General features: G+C 43.4%; 17 non-coding genes and 1 pseudogene across 17 annotated transcripts; all 18 read left to right on the top strand.

Annotated features, from left to right (window-relative positions):
• Positions 1–419: 419 nt before the first annotated feature.
• On the top strand, positions 420–538 carry LOC136733222 (5S ribosomal RNA). The gene has a single exon (XR_010810126.1). It is a non-coding gene; the product is annotated as a 5S ribosomal RNA (ribosomal RNA).
• A 1066-nt stretch (positions 539–1604) lies between these two features.
• LOC136733227 (5S ribosomal RNA) lies at positions 1605–1723 on the top strand. Its single transcript, XR_010810130.1, has one exon. It is a non-coding gene; the product is annotated as a 5S ribosomal RNA (ribosomal RNA).
• A 1058-nt stretch (positions 1724–2781) lies between these two features.
• On the top strand, positions 2782–2900 carry LOC136733221 (5S ribosomal RNA). Its single transcript, XR_010810125.1, has one exon. It is a non-coding gene; the product is annotated as a 5S ribosomal RNA (ribosomal RNA).
• Positions 2901–3966: 1066 nt separating this feature from the next.
• On the top strand, positions 3967–4075 carry LOC136733234 (uncharacterized; annotated as a pseudogene).
• A 1055-nt stretch (positions 4076–5130) lies between these two features.
• Positions 5131–5249, top strand: LOC136733220 (5S ribosomal RNA). Its single transcript, XR_010810124.1, has one exon. It is a non-coding gene; the product is annotated as a 5S ribosomal RNA (ribosomal RNA).
• A 1055-nt stretch (positions 5250–6304) lies between these two features.
• On the top strand, positions 6305–6423 carry LOC136733219 (5S ribosomal RNA). The gene has a single exon (XR_010810123.1). It is a non-coding gene; the product is annotated as a 5S ribosomal RNA (ribosomal RNA).
• Positions 6424–7490: 1067 nt separating this feature from the next.
• LOC136733226 (5S ribosomal RNA) lies at positions 7491–7609 on the top strand. The gene has a single exon (XR_010810129.1). It is a non-coding gene; the product is annotated as a 5S ribosomal RNA (ribosomal RNA).
• Positions 7610–8675: 1066 nt separating this feature from the next.
• LOC136733232 (5S ribosomal RNA) lies at positions 8676–8793 on the top strand. The gene has a single exon (XR_010810135.1). It is a non-coding gene; the product is annotated as a 5S ribosomal RNA (ribosomal RNA).
• A 1055-nt stretch (positions 8794–9848) lies between these two features.
• LOC136733237 (5S ribosomal RNA) lies at positions 9849–9967 on the top strand. The gene has a single exon (XR_010810139.1). It is a non-coding gene; the product is annotated as a 5S ribosomal RNA (ribosomal RNA).
• Positions 9968–11022: 1055 nt separating this feature from the next.
• Positions 11023–11141, top strand: LOC136733231 (5S ribosomal RNA). The gene has a single exon (XR_010810134.1). It is a non-coding gene; the product is annotated as a 5S ribosomal RNA (ribosomal RNA).
• A 1055-nt stretch (positions 11142–12196) lies between these two features.
• LOC136733236 (5S ribosomal RNA) lies at positions 12197–12315 on the top strand. Its single transcript, XR_010810138.1, has one exon. It is a non-coding gene; the product is annotated as a 5S ribosomal RNA (ribosomal RNA).
• Positions 12316–13381: 1066 nt separating this feature from the next.
• Positions 13382–13500, top strand: LOC136733235 (5S ribosomal RNA). The gene has a single exon (XR_010810137.1). It is a non-coding gene; the product is annotated as a 5S ribosomal RNA (ribosomal RNA).
• A 1055-nt stretch (positions 13501–14555) lies between these two features.
• On the top strand, positions 14556–14674 carry LOC136733228 (5S ribosomal RNA). The gene has a single exon (XR_010810131.1). It is a non-coding gene; the product is annotated as a 5S ribosomal RNA (ribosomal RNA).
• Positions 14675–15740: 1066 nt separating this feature from the next.
• Positions 15741–15859, top strand: LOC136733223 (5S ribosomal RNA). Its single transcript, XR_010810127.1, has one exon. It is a non-coding gene; the product is annotated as a 5S ribosomal RNA (ribosomal RNA).
• A 1065-nt stretch (positions 15860–16924) lies between these two features.
• On the top strand, positions 16925–17043 carry LOC136733229 (5S ribosomal RNA). The gene has a single exon (XR_010810132.1). It is a non-coding gene; the product is annotated as a 5S ribosomal RNA (ribosomal RNA).
• A 1065-nt stretch (positions 17044–18108) lies between these two features.
• LOC136733233 (5S ribosomal RNA) lies at positions 18109–18227 on the top strand. Its single transcript, XR_010810136.1, has one exon. It is a non-coding gene; the product is annotated as a 5S ribosomal RNA (ribosomal RNA).
• A 1055-nt stretch (positions 18228–19282) lies between these two features.
• LOC136733224 (5S ribosomal RNA) lies at positions 19283–19401 on the top strand. The gene has a single exon (XR_010810128.1). It is a non-coding gene; the product is annotated as a 5S ribosomal RNA (ribosomal RNA).
• A 1055-nt stretch (positions 19402–20456) lies between these two features.
• LOC136733230 (5S ribosomal RNA) lies at positions 20457–20575 on the top strand. The gene has a single exon (XR_010810133.1). It is a non-coding gene; the product is annotated as a 5S ribosomal RNA (ribosomal RNA).
• The last annotated feature ends 658 nt before the right edge of the window (positions 20576–21233 follow it).

Below are 21233 nucleotides of genomic sequence, written 5' to 3'. Positions count from 1 at the left end.
GATTCTTCTGCTTTCAAAACAAAATGACAACAGGATGAATGCACACACTTGAAAATATAATACATGCAATGTTATGCATCATAGTGATGCAACCTCCTTTCAGTTTCATACTGCATGTCAATTGAAATCCTTACTGAAATGCACACCTTCTCAAGATTGCGCTTGACTGGCGTGTCAGGCACTCAATTACAGCTGTTTTATCAAGACAATGTGTTCGTTTTGTAAAATATAGTTCCGGTCTGGTGTGGCACCCCAGCTAACGCACAACGTTGCCACAACGTTTCGTGTTAGCAGGGACTGTCTGCGGCGCGCTGGTGTGTCCCGGACTTTAGAGTAGAGAGACAGTTCAACTGCAAGTATGAGCGGCAGAAACGGATATTGCCTTCCCTTTAAGTAGAGCGTCAGGGACAGCCTCCCTGGCTTACGGCCATACTAGCCTGAATACGCCCGATCTCGTCCGATCTCGGAAGCTAAGCAGGCTCGGGCCTGGTCAGTACTTGGATGGGAGACCGCCTGGGAATACCAGGTGCTGTAAGCTTTTGCATCTTTTACACACCAGAGGGCGACAAATCACGAGTTTTAACTTTGGATACACGCAATTTCATCATTATTTCAGATTTGACTTCCCCGAATACACAGGCATACAATAGATCTTGTTCTCCAACGTAAACGGTCCCTAGTAACTAGGGTACATTCGTAAATAAATTGAGCATCATGGCTAGAAGTGACTAAATGTTGCCTAATCTTTCTCATCGAGAAATTACACAATTACAGCAACACAAAAAGGAACTCCACCGGACAAAGTTCAGTGCTCACAAGGAGCCTCATTCAACACACACGGTTCCATTCCCATTCATGCAAAGCACGAAAGTGTAAAACTTGGGAACATACTTGAGAGCAAAGATCACATTCAATCTCATTCAAGGCACGGATGTGAATGCAACGGGATGAAATTACTGAAATGATGCCTGCCCTCGAACTGTGATGATGGACTACCCGACTCGCCAATAATATTGGGTTCTGGTGTATTGAAATACAGGAGCTGCTGGATTTGTGTGTTTTCTTACCCCCTCACCATAGTTTGTCAAATGTTTAAACAACTGAACTTATATTCAAGGTTTGTTTCTCTTCATATGTTTTACTGGTTTACATTTGTCTCAGCAACCTGTTGAATGATTCTTCTGCTTTCAAAACAAAATGACAACAGGATGAATGCACACACTTGAAAATACAATACATGCAATGTTATGCATCATAGTGATGCAACCTCCTTTCAGTTTCATACTGCATGTCAATTGAAATCCTTACTGAAATGCACACCTTCTCAAGATTGCGCTTGACTGGCGTGTCAGGCACTCAATTACAGCTGTTTTATCAAGACAATGTGTTCGTTTTGTAATATATAGTTCCGGTCTGGTGTGGCACCCCAGCTAACGCACAACGTTGCCACAATGTTGCCACAACGTGGCGTGTTAGCAGGGACTGTCTGCGGTGCGCTGGTGTGTCCCGGGCTTTAGAGTAGAGAGACAGTTCAACTGTAAGTATGAACGGCAGAAACGGATATTGCCTTCCCTTTAAGTAGAGCGTCAGGGACAGCCTCCCTGGCTTACGGCCATACTAGCCTGAATACGCCCGATCTCGTCCGATCTCGGAAGCTAAGCAGGCTCGGGCCTGGTCAGTACTTGGATGGGAGACCGACTGGGAATACCAGGTGCTGTAAGCTTTTGCATCTTTTACACACCAGAGGGCGACAAATCACGAGTTTTAACTTTGGATACACGCAATTTCATCATTATTTCAGATTTGACTTCCCCAAATACACAGGCATACAATAGATCTTGTTCTCCAACGTAAACGGTCCCTAGTAACTAGGGTACATTCATAAATAAATTGAGCATCATGGCTAGAAGTGACTAAATGTTGCCTAATCTTTCTCATCGAGAAATGACACAATTACAGCAACACAAAAAGGAACTCCACCGGACAAAGTTCAGTGCTCACAAGGAGCCTCATTCAACACACATGGTTCCATTCCCATTCATGCAAAGCACGAAAGTGTAAAACTTGGGAACATACTTGAGAGCAAAGATCACATTCAATCTCATTCAAGGCACGGATGTGAATGCAACGGGATGAAATTACTGAAATGATGCCTGCCCTCGAACTGTGATGATGGACTACCCGACTCGCCAATAATATTGGGTTCTGGTGTATTGAAATACAGGAGCTGCTGGATTTGTGTGTTTTCTTACCCCCTCACCATAGTTTGTCAAATGTTTAAACAACTGAACTTATATTCAAGGTTTGTTTCTCTTCATATGTTTTACTGGTTTACATTTGTCTCAGCAACCTCAGCAAAAATGATTCTTCTACTTTCAAAACAAAATGACAACAGGATGAATGCACACACTTGAAAATACAATACATGCAATGTTATGCATCATAGTGATGCAACCTCCTTTCAGTTTCATACTGCATGTCAATTGAAATCCTTACTGAAATGCACACCTTCTCAAGATTGCGCTTGACTGGCGTGTCAGGCACTCAATTACAGCTGTTTTATCAAGACAATGTGTTCGTTTTGTAATATATAGTTCCGGTCTGGTGTGGCACCCCAGCTAACGCACAACGTTGCCACAACGTTTCGTGTTAGCAGGGACTGTCTGCGGCGCGCTGGTGTGTCCCGGACTTTAGAGTAGAGAGACAGTTCAACTGCAAGTATGAGCGGCAGAATCGGATATTGCCTTCCCTTTAAGTAGAGCGTCAGGGACAGCCTCCCTGGCTTACGGCCATACTAGCCTGAATACGCCCGATCTCGTCCGATCTCGGAAGCTAAGCAGGCTCGGGCCTGGTCAGTACTTGGATGGGAGACCGCCTGGGAATACCAGGTGCTGTAAGCTTTTGCATCTTTTACACACCAGAGGGCGACAAATCACGAGTTTTAACTTTGGATACACGCAATTTCATCATTATTTCAGATTTGACTTCCCCGAATACACAGGCATACAATAGATCTTGTTCTCCAACGTAAACGGTCCCTAGTAACTAGGGTACATTCGTAAATAAATTGAGCATCATGGCTAGAAGTGACTAAATGTTGCCTAATCTTTCTCATCGAGAAATTACACAATTACAGCAACACAAAAAGGAACTCCACCGGACAAAGTTCAGTGCTCACAAGGAGCCTCATTCAACACACACGGTTCCATTCCCATTCATGCAAAGCACGAAAGTGTAAAACTTGGGAACATACTTGAGAGCAAAGATCACATTCAATCTCATTCAAGGCACGGATGTGAATGCAACGGGATGAAATTACTGAAATGATGCCTGCCCTCGAACTGTGATGATGGACTACCCGACTCGCCAATAATATTGGGTTCTGGTGTATTGAAATACAGGAGCTGCTGGATTTGTGTGTTTTCTTACCCCCTCACCATAGTTTGTCAAATGTTTAAACAACTGAACTTATATTCAAGGTTTGTTTCTCTTCATATGTTTTACTGGTTTACATTTGTCTCAGCAACCTGTTGAATGATTCTTCTGCTTTCAAAACAAAATGACAACAGGATGAATGCACACACTTGAAAATACAATACATGCAATGTTATGCATCATAGTGATGCAACCTCCTTTCAGTTTCATACTGCATGTCAATTGAAATCCTTACTGAAATGCACACCTTCTCAAGATTGCGCTTGACTGGCGTGTCAGGCACTCAATTACAGCTGTTTTATCAAGACAATGTGTTCGTTTTGTAAAATATAGTTCCGGTCTGGTGTGGCACCCCAGCTAACGCACAATGTTGCCACAACGTTGCCACAAAGTTTCGTGTTAGCAGGGACTGTCTGCGGCGCGCTGGTGTGTCCCGGACTTTAGAGTAGAGAGACAGTTCATTTGCAAGTATGAGCGGCAGAAACGGATATTGCCTTCCCTTTAAGTAGAGCGTCAGGGACAGCCTCCCTGGCTTACGGCCATACTAGCCTGAATACGCCCGATCTCGGAAGCTAAGCAGGCTCGGGCCTGGTCAGTACTTGGATGGGAGACCGCCTGGGAATACCAGGTGCTGTAAGCTTTTGCATCTTTTACACACCAGAGGGCGACAAATCACGAGTTTTAACTTTGGATACACGCAATTTCATCATTATTTCAGATTTGACTTCCCCAAATACACAGGCATACAATAGATCTTGTTCTCCAACGTAAACGGTCCCTAGTAACTAGGGTACATTCGTAAATAAATTGAGCATCATGGCTAGAAGTGACTAAATGTTGCCTAATCTTTCTCATCGAGAAATGACACAATTACAGCAACACAAAAAGGAACTCCACCGGACAAAGTTCAGTGCTCACAAGGAGCCTCATTCAACACACACGGTTCCATTCCCATTCATGCAAAGCACGAAAGTGTAAAACTTGGGAACATACTTGAGAGCAAAGATCACATTCAATCTCATTCAAGGCACGGATGTGAATGCAACGGGATGAAATTACTGAAATGATGCCTGCCCTCGAACTGTGATGATGGACTACCCGACTCGCCAATAATATTGGGTTCTGGTGTATTGAAATACAGGAGCTGCTGGATTTGTGTGTTTTCTTACCCCCTCACCATAGTTTGTCAAATGTTTAAACAACTGAACTTATATTCAAGGTTTGTTTCTCTTCATATGTTTTACTGGTTTACATTTGTCTCAGCAACCTGTTGAATGATTCTTCTGCTTTCAAAACAAAATGACAACAGGATGAATGCACACACTTGAAAATACAATACATGCAATGTTATGCATCATAGTGATGCAACCTCCTTTCAGTTTCATACTGCATGTCAATTGAAATCCTTACTGAAATGCACACCTTCTCAAGATTGCGCTTGACTGGCGTGTCAGGCACTCAATTACAGCTGTTTTATCAAGACAATGTGTTCGTTTTGTAATATATAGTTCCGGTCTGGTGTGGCACCCCAGCTAACGCACAACGTTGCCACAACGTTTCGTGTTAGCAGGGACTGTCTGCGGCGCGCTGGTGTGTCCCGGACTTTAGAGTAGAGAGACAGTTCAACTGCAAGTATGAGCGGCAGAAACGGATATTGCCTTCCCTTTAAGTAGAGCGTCAGGGACAGCCTCCCTGGCTTACGGCCATACTAGCCTGAATACGCCCGATCTCGTCCGATCTCGGAAGCTAAGCAGGCTCGGGCCTGGTCAGTACTTGGATGGGAGACCGCCTGGGAATACCAGGTGCTGTAAGCTTTTGCATCTTTTACACACCAGAGGGCGACAAATCACGAGTTTTAACTTTGGATACACGCAATTTCATCATTATTTCAGATTTGACTTCCCCAAATACACAGGCATACAATAGATCTTGTTCTCCAACGTAAACGGTCCCTAGTAACTAGGGTACATTCGTAAATAAATTGAGCATCATGGCTAGAAGTGACTAAATGTTGCCTAATCTTTCTCATCGAGAAATGACACAATTACAGCAACACAAAAAGGAACTCCACCGGACAAAGTTCAGTGCTCACAAGGAGCCTCATTCACCACACACGGTTCCATTCCCATTCATGCAAAGCACGAAAGTGTAAAACTTGGGAACATACTTGAGAGCAAAGATCACATTCAATCTCATTCAAGGCACGGATGTGAATGCAACGGGATGAAATTACTGAAATGATGCCTGCCCTCGAACTGTGATGATGGACTACCCGACTCGCCAATAATATTGGGTTCTGGTGTATTGAAATACAGGAGCTGCTGGATTTGTGTGTTTTCTTACCCCCTCACCATAGTTTGTCAAATGTTTAAACAACTGAACTTATATTCAAGGTTTGTTTCTCTTCATATGTTTTACTGGTTTACATTTGTCTCAGCAACCTGTTGAATGATTCTTCTGCTTTCAAAACAAAATGACAACAGGATGAATGCACACACTTGAAAATACAATACATGCAATGTTATGCATCATAGTGATGCAACCTCCTTTCAGTTTCATACTGCATGTCAATTGAAATCCTTACTGAAATGCACACCTTCTCAAGATTGCGCTTGACTGGCGTGTCAGGCACTCAATTACAGCTGTATTATCAAGACAATGTGTTCGTTTTGTAAAATATAGTTCCGGTCTGGTGTGGCACCCCAGCTAACGCACAACGTTGCCACAACGTTTCGTGTTAGCAGGGACTGTCTGCAGCGTGCTGGTGTGTCCCGGACTTTAGAGTAGAGAGACAGTTCAACTGCAAGTATGAGCGGCAGAAACGGATATTGCCTTCCCTTTAAGTAGAGGGTCAAGGACAGCCTCCCTGGCTTACGGCCATACTAGCCTGAATACGCCCGATCTCATCCGATCTCGGAAGCTAAGCAGGCTCGGGCCTGGTTAGTACTTGGATGGGAGACCGCCTGGGAATACCAGGTGCTGTAAGCTTTTGCATCTTTTACACACCAGAGGGCGACAAATCACGAGTTTTAAATTTGGATACACGCAATTTCATCATTATTTCAGATTTGACTTCCCCAAATACACAGGCATACAATAGATCTTGTTCTCCAACGTAAACGGTCCCTAGTAACTAGGGTACATTCGTAAATAAATTGAGCATCATGGCTAGAAGTGACTAAATGTTGCCTAATCTGTCTCATCGAGAAATGACACAATTACAGCAACACAAAAAGGAACTCCACCGGAAAAAAGTTCAGTGCTCACAAGGAGCCTCATTCAACACACACGGTTCCATTCCCATTCATGCAAAGCACGAAAGTGTAAAACTTGGGAACATACTTGAGAGCAAAGATCACATTCAATCTCAATCAAGGCACGGATGTGAATGCAACGGGATGAAATTACTGAAATGATGCCTGCCCTCGAACTGTGATGATGGACTACCCGACTCGCCAATAATATTGGGTTCTGGTGTATTGAAATACAGGAGCTGCTGGATTTGTGTGTTTTCTTACCCCCTCACCATAGTTTGTCAAATGTTTAAACAACTGAACTTATATTCAAGGTTTGTTTCTCTTCATATGTTTTACTGGTTTACATTTGTCTCAGCAACCTGTTGAATGATTCTTCTGCTTTCAAAACAAAATGACAACAGGATGAATGCACACACTTGAAAATATAATACATGCAATGTTATGCATCATAGTGATGCAACCTCCTTTCAGTTTCATACTGCATGTCAATTGAAATCCTTACTGAAATGCACACCTTCTCAAGATTGCGCTTGACTGGCGTGTCAGGCACTCAATTACAGCTGTTTTATCAAGACAATGTGTTCGTTTTGTAAAATATAGTTCCGGTCTGGTGTGGCACCCCAGCTAACGCACAACGTTGCCACAATGTTGCCACAACGTGGCGTGTTAGCAGGGACTGTCTGCGGCACGCTGGTGTGTCCCGGGCTTTAGAGTAGAGAGACAGTTCAACTGTAAGTATGAACGGCAGAAACGGATATTGCCTTCCCTTTAAGTAGAGCGTCAGGGACAGCCTCCCTGGCTTACGGCCATACTAGCCTGAATACGCCCGATCTCGTCCGATCTCGGAAGCCAAGCAGGCTCGGGCCTGGTCAGTACTTGGATGGGAGACCGCCTGGGAATACCAGGTGCTGTAAGCTTTTGCATCTTTTACACACCAGAGGGCGACAAATCACGAGTTTTAACTTTGGATACACGCAATTTCATCATTATTTCAGATTTGACTTCCCCAAATACACAGGCATACAATAGATCTTGTTCTCCAACGTAAACGGTCCCTAGTAACTAGGGTACATTCGTAAATAAATTGAGCATCATGGCTAGAAGTGACTAAATGTTGCCTAATCTTTCTCATCGAGAAATGACACAATTACAGCAACACAAAAAGGAACTCCACCGGACAAAGTTCAGTGCTCACAAGGAGCCTCATTCAACACACACGGTTCCATTCCCATTCATGCAAAGCACGAAAGTGTAAAACTTGGGAACATACTTGAGAGCAAAGATCACATTCAATCTCATTCAAGGCACGGATGTGAATGCAACGGGATGAAATTACTGAAATGATGCCTGCCCTCGAACTGTGATGATGGACTACCCGACTCGCCAATAATATTGGGTTCTGGTGTATTGAAATACAGGAGCTGCTGGATTTGTGTGTTTTCTTACCCCCTCACCATAGTTTGTCAAATGTTTAAACAACTGAACTTATATTCAAGGTTTGTTTCTCTTCATATGTTTTACTGGTTTACATTTGTCTCAGCAACCTGTTGAATGATTCTTCTGCTTTCAAAACAAAATGACAACAGGATGAATGCACACACTTGAAAATACAATACATGCAATGTTATGCATCATAGTGATGCAACCTCCTTTCAGTTTCATACTGCATGTCAATTGAAATCCTTACTGAAATGCACACCTTCTCAAGATTGCGCTTGACTGGCGTGTCAGGCACTCAATTACAGCTGTTTTATCAAGACAATGTGTTCGTTTTGTAATATATAGTTCCGGTCTGGTGTGGCACCCCAGCTAACGCACAACGTTGCCACAATGTTGCCACAACGTGGCGTGTTAGCAGGGACTGTCTGCGGCGCGCTGGTGTGTCCCGGGCTTTAGAGTAGAGAGACAGTTCAACTGTAAGTATGAACGGCAGAAACGGATATTGCCTTCCCTTTAAGTAGAGCGTCAGGGACAGCCTCCCTGGCTTACGGCCTACTAGCCTGAATACGCCCGATCTCGTCCGATCTCGGAAGCTAAGCAGGCTCGGGCCTGGTCAGTACTTGGATGGGAGACCGCCTGGGAATACCAGGTGCTGCAAGCTTTTGCATCTTTTACACACCAGAGGGCGACAAATCACGATTTTTAACTTTGGATACACGCAATTTCATCATTATTTCAGATTTGACTTCCCCAAATACACAGGCATACAATAGATCTTGTTCTCCAACGTAAACGGTCCCTAGTAACTAGGGTACATTCGTAAATAAATTGAGCATCATGGCTAGAAGTGACTAAATGTTGCCTAATCTTTCTCATCGAGAAATGACACAATTACAGCAACACAAAAAGGAACTCCACCGGACAAAGTTCACTGCTCACAAGGAGCCTCATTCAACACACACGGTTCCATTCCCATTCATGCAAAGCACGAAAGTGTAAAACTTGGGAACATACTTGAGAGCAAAGATCACATTCAATCTCATTCAAGGCACGGATGTGAATGCAACGGGATGAAATTACTGAAATGATGCCTGCCCTCGAACTGTGATGATGGACTACCCGACTCGCCAATAATATTGGGTTCTGGTGTATTGAAATACAGGAGCTGCTGGATTTGTGTGTTTTCTTACCCCCTCACCATAGTTTGTCAAATGTTTAAACAACTGAACTTATATTCAAGGTTTGTTTCTCTTCATATGTTTTACTGGTTTACATTTGTCTCAGCAACCTGTTGAATGATTCTTCTGCTTTCAAAACAAAATGACAACAGGATGAATGCACACACTTGAAAATACAATACATGCAATGTTATGCATCATAGTGATGCAACCTCCTTTCAGTTTCATACTGCATGTCAATTGAAATCCTTACTGAAATGCACACCTTCTCAAGATTGCGCTTGACTGGCGTGTCAGGCACTCAATTACAGCTGTTTTATCAAGACAATGTGTTCGTTTTGTAATATATAGTTCCGGTCTGGTGTGGCACCCCAGCTAACGCACAACGTTGCCACAACGTTTCGTGTTAGCAGGGACTGTCTGCAGCGTGCTGGTGTGTCCCGGACTTTAGAGTAGAGAGACAGTTCAACTGCAAGTATGAGCGGCAGAAACGGATATTGCCTTCCCTTTAAGTAGAGGGTCAAGGACAGCCTCCCTGGCTTACGGCCATACTAGCCTGAATACGCCCGATCTCGTCCGATCTCGGAAGCTAAGCAGGCTCGGGCCTGGTCAGTACTTGGATGGGAGACCGCCTGGGAATACCAGGTGCTGTAAGCTTTTGCATCTTTTACACACCAGAGGGCGACAAATCACGAGTTTTAACTTTGGATACACGCAATTTCATCATTATTTCAGATTTGACTTCCCCAAATACACAGGCATACAATAGATCTTGTTCTCCAACGTAAACGGTCCCTAGTAACTAGGGTACATTCGTAAATAAATTGAGCATCATGGCTAGAAGTGACTAAATGTTGCCTAATCTTTCTCATCGAGAAATGACACAATTACAGCAACACAAAAAGGAACTCCACCGGACAAAGTTCAGTGCTCACAAGGAGCCTCATTCAACACACACGGTTCCATTCCCATTCATGCAAAGCACGAAAGTGTAAAACTTGGGAACATACTTGAGAGCAAAGATCATATTCAATCTCATTCAAGGCACGGATGTGAATGCAACGGGATGAAATTACTGAAATGATGCCTGCTCTCGAACTGTGATGATGGACTACCCGACTCGCCAATAATATTGGGTTCTGGTGTATTGAAATACAGGAGCTGCTGGATTTGTGTGTTTTCTTACCCCCTCACCATAGTTTGTCAAATGTTTAAACAACTGAACTTATATTCAAGGTTTGTTTCTCTTCATATGTTTTACTGGTTTACATTTGTCTCAGCAACCTGTTGAATGATTCTTCTGCTTTCAAAACAAAATGACAACAGGATGAATGCACACACTTGAAAATACAATACATGCAATGTTATGCATCATAGTGATGCAACCTCCTTTCAGTTTCATACTGCATGTCAATTGAAATCCTTACTGAAATGCACACCTTCTCAAGATTGCGCTTGACTGGCGTGTCAGGCACTCAATTACAGCTGTATTATCAAGACAATGTGTTCGTTTTGTAAAATATAGTTCCGGTCTGGTGTGGCACCCCAGCTAACGCACAACGTTGCCACAACGTTTCGTGTTAGCAGGGACTGTCTGCAGCGTGCTGGTGTGTCCCGGACTTTAGAGTAGAGAGACAGTTCAACTGCAAGTATGAGCGGCAGAAACGGATATTGCCTTCCCTTTAAGTAGAGGGTCAAGGACAGCCTCCCTGGCTTACGGCCATACTAGCCTGAATACGCCCGATCTCGTCCGATCTCGGAAGCTAAGCAGGCTCGGGCCTGGTTAGTACTTGGATGGGAGACCGCCTGGGAATACCAGGTGCTGTAAGCTTTTTCATCTTTTACACACCAGAGGGCGACAAATCACGAGTTTTAACTTTGGATACACGCAATTTCATCATTATTTCAGATTTGACTTCCCCAAATACACAGGCATACAATAGATCTTGTTCTCCAACGTAAACGGTCCCTAGAAACTAGGGTACATTCGTAAATAAATTCAGCATCATGGCTAGAAGTGACTAAATGTTGCCTAATCTATCTCATCGAGAAATGACACAATTACAGCAACACAAAAAGGAACTCCACCGGACAAAGTTCAGTGCTCACAAGGAGCCTCATTCAACACACACGGTTCCATTCCCATTCATGCAAAGCACGAAAGTGTAAAACTTGGGAACATACTTGAGAGCAAAGATCACATTCAATCTCATTCAAGGCACGGATGTGAATGCAACGGGATGAAATAACTGAAATGATGCCTGCCCTCGAACTGTGATGATGGACTACCCGACTCGCCAATAATATTGGCTTCTGGTGTATTGAAATACAGGAGCTGCTGGATGTGTGTGTTTTCTTACCCCCTCACCATAGTTTGTCAAATGTTTAAACAACTGAACTTATATTCAAGGTTTGTTTCTCTTCATATGTTTTACTGGTTTACATTTGTCTCAGCAACCTGTTGAATGATTCTTCTGCTTTCAAAACAAAATGACAACAGGATGAATGCACACACTTGAAAATACAATACATGCAATGTTATGCATCATAGTGATGCAACCTCCTTTCAGTTTCATACTGCATGTCAATTGAAATCCTTACTGAAATGCACACCTTCTCAAGATTGCGCTTGACTGGCGTGTCAGGCACTCAATTACAGCTGTTTTATCAAGACAATGTGTTCGTTTTGTAATATATAGTTCCGGTCTGGTGTGGCACCCCAGCTAACGCACAACGTTGCCACAACGTTTCGTGTTAGCAGGGACTGTCTGCGGCGCGCTGGTGTGTCCCGGACTTTAGAGTAGAGAGACAGTTCAACTGCAAGTATGAGCGGCAGAAACGGATATTGCCTTCCCTTTAAGTAGAGCGTCAGGGATAGCCTCCCTGGCTTACGGCCATACTAGCCTGAATACGCCCGATCTCGTCCGATCTCGGAAGCTAAGCAGGCTCGGGCCTGGTCAGTACTTGGATGGGAGACCGCCTGGGAATACCAGGTGCTGTAAGCTTTTGCATCTTTTACACACCAGAGGGCGACAAATCACGAGTTTTAACTTTGGATACACGCAATTTCATCATTATTTCAGATTTGACTTCCCCAAATACACAGGCATACAATAGATCTTGTTCTCCAACGTAAACGGTCCCTAGTAACTAGGGTACATTCGTAAATAAATTGAGCATCATGGCTAGAAGTGACTAAATGTTGCCTAATCTATCTCATCGAGAAATGACACAATTACAGCAACACAAAAAGGAACTCCACCGGACAAAGTTCAGTGCTCACAAGGAGCCTCATTCAACACAAACGGTTCCATTCCCATTCATGCAAAGCACGAAAGTGTAAAACTTTGGAACATACTTGAGAGCAAAGATCACATTCAATCTCATTCAAGGCACGGATGTGAATGCAACGGGATGAAATTACTGAAATGATGCCTGCCCTCGAACTGTGATGATGGACTACCCGACTCGCCAATAATATTGGGTTCTGGTGTATTGAAATACAGGAGCTGCTGGATTTGTATGTTTTCTTACCCCCTCACCATACTTTCTCAAATGTTTAAACAACTGAACTTATATTCAAGGTTTGTTTCTCTTCATATGTTTTACTGGTTTACATTTGTCTCAGCAACCTGTTGAATGATTCTTCTGCTTTCAAAACAAAATGACAACAGGATGAATGCACACACTTGAAAATACAATACATGCAATGTTATGCATCATAGTGATGCAACCTCCTTTCAGTTTCATACTGCATGTCAATTGAAATCCTTACTGAAATGCACACCTTCTCAAGATTGCGCTTGACTGGCGTGTCAGGCACTAAATTACAGCTGTTTTATCAAGACAATGTGTTCGTTTTGTAATATATAGTTCCGGTCTGGTGTGGCACCCCAGCTAACGCACAACGTTGCCACAATGTTGCCACAACGTGGCATGTTAGCAGGGACTGTCTGCGGCGCACTGGTGTGTCCCGGGCTTTAGAGTAGAGAGACAGTTCAACTGTAAGTATGAACGGCAGAAACGGATATTGCCTTCCCTTTAAGTAGAGCGTCAGGGACAGCCTCCCTGGCTTACGGCCATACTAGCCTGAATACGCCCGATCTCGTCCGATCTCGGAAGCTAAGCAGGCTCGGGCCTGGTCAGTACTTGGATGGGAGACCGCCTGGGAATACCAGGTGCTGTAAGCTTTTGCATCTTTTACACGCCAGAGGGCGACAAATCACGAGTTTTAACTTTGGATACACGCAATTTCATCATTATTTCAGATTTGACTTCCCCAAATACACAGGCATACAATAGATCTTGTTCTCCAACGTAAACGGTCCCTAGTAACTAGGGTACATTCGTGAATAAATTGAGCATCATGGCTAGAAGTGACTAAATGTTGCCTAATCTTTCTCATCGAGAAATGACACAATTACAGCAACACAAAAAGGAACTCCACCGGACAAAGTTCAGTGCTCACAAGGAGCCTCATTCAACACACACGGTTCCATTCCCATTCATGCAAAGCACGAAAGTGTAAAACTTGGGAACATACTTGAGAGCAAAGATCACATTCAATCTCATTCAAGGCACGGATGTGAATGCAACGGGATGAAATTACTGAAATGATGCCTGCCCTCGAACTGTGATGATGGACTACCCGACTCGCCAATAATATTGGGTTCTGGTGTATTGAAATACAGGAGCTGCTGGATTTGTGTGTTTTCTTACCCCCTCACCATAGTTTGTCAAATGTTTAAACAACTGAACTTATATTCAAGGTTTGTTTCTCTTCATATGTTTTACTGGTTTACATTTGTCTCAGCAACCTGTTGAATGATTCTTCTGCTTTCAAAACAAAATGACAACAGGATGAATGCACACACTTGAAAATACAATACATGCAATGTTATGCATCATAGTGATGCAACCTCCTTTCAGTTTCATACTGCATGTCAATTGAAATCCTTACTGAAATGCACACCTTCTCAAGATTGCGCTTGACTGGCGTGTCAGGCACACAATTACAGCTGTATTATCAAGACAATGTGTTCGTTTTGTAAAATATAGTTCCGGTCTGGTGTGGCACCCCAGCTAACGCACAACGTTGCCACAACGTGGCATGTTAGCAGGGACTGTCTGCGGTGCGCTGGTGTGTCCCGGGCTTTAGAGTAGAGAGACAGTTCAACTGTAAGTATGAACGGCAGAAACGGATATTGCCTTCCCTTTAAGTAGAGCGTCAGGGACAGCCTCCCTGGCTTACGGCCATACTAGCCTGAATACGCCCGATCTCATCAGATCTCGGAAGCCAAGCGGGCTCGGGCCTGGTCAGTACTTGGATGGGAGACCGCCTGGGAATACCAGGTGCTGTAAGCTTTTGCACCTTTTACACACCAGAGGGCGACAAATCACGAGTTTTAACTTTGGATACACGCAATTTCATCATTATTTCAGATTTTACTTCCCCAAATACACAGGCATACAATAGATCTTGTTCTCCAACGTAAACGGTCCCTAGTAACTAGGGTACATTCGTAAATAAATTGAGCATCATGGCTAGAAGTGACTAAATGTTGCCTAATCTTTCTCATCGAGAAATGACACAATTACAGCAACACAAAAAGGAACTCCACCGGACAAAGTTCAGTGCTCACAAGGAGCCTCATTCAACACACACGGTTCCATTCCCATTCATGCAAAGCACGAAAGTGTAAAACTTGGGAACATACTTGAGAGCAAAGATCACATTCAATCTCATTCAAGGCACGGATGTGAATGCAACGGGATGAAATTACTGAAATGATGCCTGCCCTCGAACTGTGATGATGGACTACCCGACTCGCCAATAATATTGGGTTCTGGTGTATTGAAATACAGGAGCTGCTGGATTTGTGTGTTTTCTTACCCCCTCACCATAGTTTGTCAAATGTTTAAACAACTGAACTTATATTCAAGGTTTGTTTCTCTTCATATGTTTTACTGGTTTACATTTGTCTCAGCAACCTGTTGAATGATTCTTCTGCTTTCAAAACAAAATGACAACAGGATGAATGCACACACTTGAAAATACAATACATGCAATGTTATGCATCATAGTGATGCAACCTCCTTTCAGTTTCATACTGCATGTCAATTGAAATCCTTACTGAAATGCACACCTTCTCAAGTTTGCTCTTGACTGGCGTGTCAGGCACTCAATTACAGCTGTATTATCAAGACAATGTGTTCGTTTTGTAAAATATAGTTCCGGTCTGGTGTGGCACCCCAGCTAACGCACAACGTTGCCACAACGTTGCCACAACGTGGCGTGTTAGCAGGGACTGTCTGCGGCGCACTGGTGTGTCCCGGGCTTTAGAGTAGAGAGACAGTTCAACTGTAAGTATGATCGGCAGAAACGGATATTGCCTTCCCTTTAAGTAAAGCGTCAGGGACAGCCTCCCTGGCTTACGGCCATACTAGCCTGAATACGCCCGATCTCGTCCGATCTCGGAAGCCAAGCAGGCTTGGGCCTGGTCAGTACTTGGATGGGAGACCGCCTGGGAATACCAGGTGCTGTAAGCTTTTGCACCTTTTACACACCAGAGGGCGACAAATCACGAGTTTTAACTTGGGATACAGACAATTTCATCATTATTTGAGGTTTTACTTCCCCAAATACACAGGCATACAATAGATCTTGTTCTCCAACGTAAACGGTCCCTAGTAACTAGGGTACATTCGTAAATAAATTGAGCATCATGGCTAGAAGTGACTAAATGTTGCCTAATCTTTCTCATCGAGAAATGACACAATTACAGCAACACAAAAAGAACTCCACCGGACAAAGTTCAGTGCTCACAAGGAGCCTCATTCAACACACACGGTTCCATTCCCATTCATGCAAAGCACGAAAGTGTAAAACTTGGGAACATACTTGAGAGCAAAGATCACATTCAATCTCATTCAAGGCACGGATGTGAATGCAACGGGATGAAATTACTGAAATGATGCCTGCCCTCGAACTGTGATGATGGACTACCCGACTCGCCAATAATATTGGGTTCTGGTGTATTGAAATACAGGAGCTGCTGGATTTGTGTGTTTTCTTACCCCCTCACCATAGTTTGTCAAATGTTTAAACAACTGAACTTATATTCAAGGTTTGTTTCTCTTCATATGTTTTACTGGTTTACATTTGTCTCAGCAACCTGTTGAATGATTCTTCTGCTTTCAAAACAAAATGACAACAGGATGAATGCACACACTTGAAAATACAATACATGCAATGTTATGCATCATAGTGATGCAACCTCCTTTCAGTTTCATACTGCATGTCAATTGAAATCCTTACTGAAATGCACACCTTCTCAAGATTGCGCTTGACTGGCGTGTCAGGCACTCAATTACAGCTGTATTATCAAGACAATGTGTTCGTTTTGTAAAATATAGTTCCGGTCTGGTGTGGCACCCCAGCTAACGCACAACGTTGCCACAATGTTGCCACAACGTGGCGTGTTAGCAGGGACTGTCTGCGGCGCACTGGTGTGTCCCGGGCTTTAGAGTAGAGAGACAGTTCAACTGTAAGTATGATCGGCAGAAACGGATATTGCCTTCCCTTTAAGTAGAGCGTCAGGGACAGCCTCCCTGGCTCACGGCCATACTAGCCTGAATACGCCCGATCTCGTCCGATCTCGGAAGCCAAGCAGGCTTGGGCCTGGTGAGTACTTGGATGGGAGACCGCCTGGGAATACCAGGTGCTGTAAGCTTTTGCACCTTTTACACACCAGAGGGCGACAAATCACGAGTTTTAACTTTGGATACACACAATTTCATCATTATTTCAGGTTTTACTTCCCCAAATACACAGGCATACAATAGATCTTGTTCTCCAACGTAAACGGTCCCTAGTAACTAGGGTACATTCGTCAATAAATTGAGCATCATGGCTAGAAGTGACTAAATGTTGCCTAATCTTTCTCATCGAGAAATGACACAATTACAGCAACACAAAAAGAACTCCACCGGACAAAGTTCAGTGCTCACAAGGAGCCTCATTCAACACACATGGTTCCATTCCAATTCATGCAAAGCACGAAAGTGTAAAACTTGGGAACATACTTGAGAGCAAAGATCACATTCAATCTCATTCAAGGCACGGATGTGAATGCATCGGGATGAAATTACTGAAATGATGCCTGCCCTCGAACTGTGATGATGGACTACCCGACTCGCCAATAATATTGGGTTCTGGTGTATTGAAATACAGGAGCTGCTGGATTTGTGTGTTTTCTTACCCCCTCACCATAGTTTGTCAAATGTTTAAACAACTGAACTTATATTCAAGGTTTGTTTCTCTTCATATGTTTTACTGGTTTACATTTGTCTCAGCAACCTGTTGAATGATTCTTCTGCTTTCAAAACAAAATGACAACAGGATGAATGCACACACTTGAAAATACAATACATGCAATGTTATGCATCATAGTGATGCAACCTCCTTTCAGTTTCATACTGCATGTCAATTGATATCCTTACTGAAATGCACACCTTCTCAAGATTGCGCTTGACTGGCGTGTCAGGCACTCAATTACAGCTGTTTTATCAAGACAATGTGATCGTTTTGTAAAATATAGTTCCGGTCTGGTGTGGCACCCCAGCTAATGCACAACTTTGCCACAACGTTGCCACAACGTGGCGTGTTAGCAGGGACTTTCTGCGACACGCTGGTATGTCCCGGGCTTTAGAGTAGAGAGACAGTTCAACTGTAAGTATGAACGGCAGAAACGGATATTGCCTTCCCTTTAAGTAGAGCGTCAGGGAAAGTCTCACTTGCTTACGGCCATACTAGCCTGAATACGCCCGATCTCGTCCGATCTCGGAAGCCAAGCAGGCTCGGGCCTGGTCAGTACTTGAATAGGAGACCGCCTGGGAATACCAGGTGCTTTAAGCTTTTGCACCTTTGACACACCAGAGGGTGACAAATCACGATTTTTAACTTTGGATACACACAATTTCATCATTATTTCAGATTTGACTTCCCCAAATACACAGGCATACAATACATTTTGTTCTCCAACGTAAACGGTCCCTAGTAACTAGGGTACATTCGTAAATAAATTGAGCATCATGGCTAGAAGTGACTAAATGTTGCCTAATCTTTCTCATCAAGAAATGACACAATTACAGCAACACAAAAAGGAACTCCACCGGACAAAGTTCAGTGCTCACAAGGAGCCTCATTCAACACACACGGTTCCATTCCCATTCATGCAAAGCACGAAAGTGTAAAACTTGGGAACATACTTGAGAGCAAAGATCACATTCAAACTCATTCAAGGCACGGATGTGAATGCAACGGGATGAAATTACTGAAATGATGCCTGCCCTCGAACTGTGATGATGGACTACCCGACTCGCCAATAATATTGGGTTCTGGTGTATTGAAATACAGGAGCTGCTGGATTTGTGTGTTTTCTTACCCCCTCACCATAGTTTGTCAAATGTTTAAACAACTGAACTTATATTCAAGGTTTGTTTCTCTTCATATGTTTTACTGGTTTACATTTGTCTCAGCAACCTGTTGAATGATTCTTCTGCTTTCAAAACAAAATGACAACAGGATGAATGCACACACTTGAAAATACAATACATGCAATGTTATGCATCATAGTGATGCAACCTCCTTTCAGTTTCATACTGCATGTCAATTGAAATCCTTACTGAAATGCACACCTTCTCAAGATTGCGCTTGACTGGCGTGTCAGGCACTCAATTACAGCTGTATTATCAAGACAATGTGTTCGTTTTGTAAAATATAGTTCCGGTCTGGTGTGGCACCCCAGCTAACGCACAACGTTGCCACAACGTTTCGTGTTAGCAGGGACTGTCTGCGGCGCGCTGGTGTGTCCCGGGCTTTAGAGTAGAGAGACAGTTCAACTGTAAGTATGAACGGCAGAAACGGATATTGCCTTCCCTTTAAGTAGAGCGTCAGGGACAGCCTCCCTGGCTTACGGCCATACTAGCCTGAATACGCCCGATCTCGTCCGATCTCGGAAGTTAAGCAGGCTCGGGCCTGGTCAGTACTTGGATGGGAGACTGCCTGGGAATACCAGGTGCTGTAAGCTTTTGCATCTTTTACACACCAGAGGGCGACAAATCACGAGTTTTAACTTTGGATACACGCAATTTCATCATTATTTCAGATTTGACTTCCCCAAATACACAGGCATACAATAGATCTTGTTCTCCAACGTAAACGGTCCCTAGTAACTAGGGTACATTCGTAAATAATTTGAGCATCATGGCTAGAATTGACTAAATGTTGCCTAATCTTTCTCATCAAGAAATGACACAATTACAGCAACACAAAAAGGAACTCCACCGGACAAAGTTCAGTGCTCACAAGGAGCCTCATTCAACACACACGGTTCCATTCCCATTCATGCAAAGTACGAAAGTGTAAAACTTGGGAACATACTTGAGAGCAAAGATCACATTCAATCTCATTCAAGGCACGGATGTGAATGCAACGGGATGAAATTACTGAAATGATGCCTGCCCTCGAACTGTGATGATGGACTACCCGACTCGCCAATAATATTGGGTTCTGGTGTATTGAAATACAGGAGCTGCTGGATTTGTGTGTTTTCTTACCCCCTCACCATAGTTTGTCAAATGTTTAAACAACTGAACTTATATTCAAGGTTTGTTTCTCTTCATATGTTTTACTGGTTTACATTTGTCTCAGCAACCTGTTGAATGATTCTTCTGCTTTCAAAACAAAATGACAACAGGATGAATGCACACACTTGAAAATACAATACATGCAATGTTATGCATCATAGTGATGCAACCTCCTTTCAGTTTCATACTGCATGTCAATTGAAATCCTTACTGAAATGCACACCTTCTCAAGATTGCGCTTGACTGGCGTGTCAGGCACTCAATTACAGCTGTATTATCAAGACAATGTGTTCGTTTTGTAAAATATAGTTCCGGTCTGGTGTGGCACCCCAACTAACGCACAACGTTGCCACAACGTTTCGTGTTAGCAGGGACTGTCTGCGGCGCGCTGGTGTGTCCCGGGCATTAGAGTAGAGAGACAGTTCAACTGTAAGTATGAACGGCAGAAACGGATATTGCCTTCCCTTTAAGTAGAGCGTCAGGGACAGCCTCCCTGGCTTACGGCCATACTAGCCTGAATACGCCCGATCTTGTCCGATCTCGGAAGTTAAGCAGGCTCGGGCCTGGTCAGTACTTGGATGGGAGACTGCCTTGGAATACCAGGTGCTGTAAGCTTTTGCATCTTTTACACACCAGAGGGCGACAAATCACGAGTTTTAACTTTGGATACACGCAATTTCATCATTATTTCAGATTTGACTTCCCCAAATACACAGGCATACAATAGATCTTGTTCTCCAACGTAAACGGTCCCTAGTAACTAGGATACATTCGTCAATAAATTGAGCATCATGGCTAGAAGTGACTAAATGTTGCCTAATCTTTCTCATCAAGAAATGACACAATTACAGCAACAAAAAAGGAACTCCACCGGACAAAGTTCAGTGCTCACAAGGAGCATCATTCAACACACACGGTTCCATTCCCATTCATGCAAACCACGAAAGTGTAAAACTTGGGTACGTACTTGAGAGTAAAGATAACATTCAATCTCATTCAAGGCACGCATGTGAATGCAACGGGATGAAATTACTGAAATGATGCCTGCCCTCGAACTGTGATGATGGACTACCCGACTCGCCAATAATATTGGGATCTGGTGTATTGAAATACAGGAGCTGCTGGATTTGTGTGTTTTCTTACCCCCTCACCATAGTTTGTCAAATGTTTAAACAACTGAACTTATATTCAAGGTTTGTTTCTCTTCATATGTTTTACTGGTTTACATTTGTCTCAGCAACCTGTTGAATGATTGTTCTGCTTTCAAAACAAA

Source organism: Amia ocellicauda, unplaced genomic scaffold, assembly GCF_036373705.1.
Source record: "Amia ocellicauda isolate fAmiCal2 unplaced genomic scaffold, fAmiCal2.hap1 HAP1_SCAFFOLD_357, whole genome shotgun sequence".
Taxonomy (NCBI): domain Eukaryota; kingdom Metazoa; phylum Chordata; class Actinopteri; order Amiiformes; family Amiidae; genus Amia; species Amia ocellicauda.
This window is presented reverse-complemented; position numbering and strand designations above follow the sequence as displayed.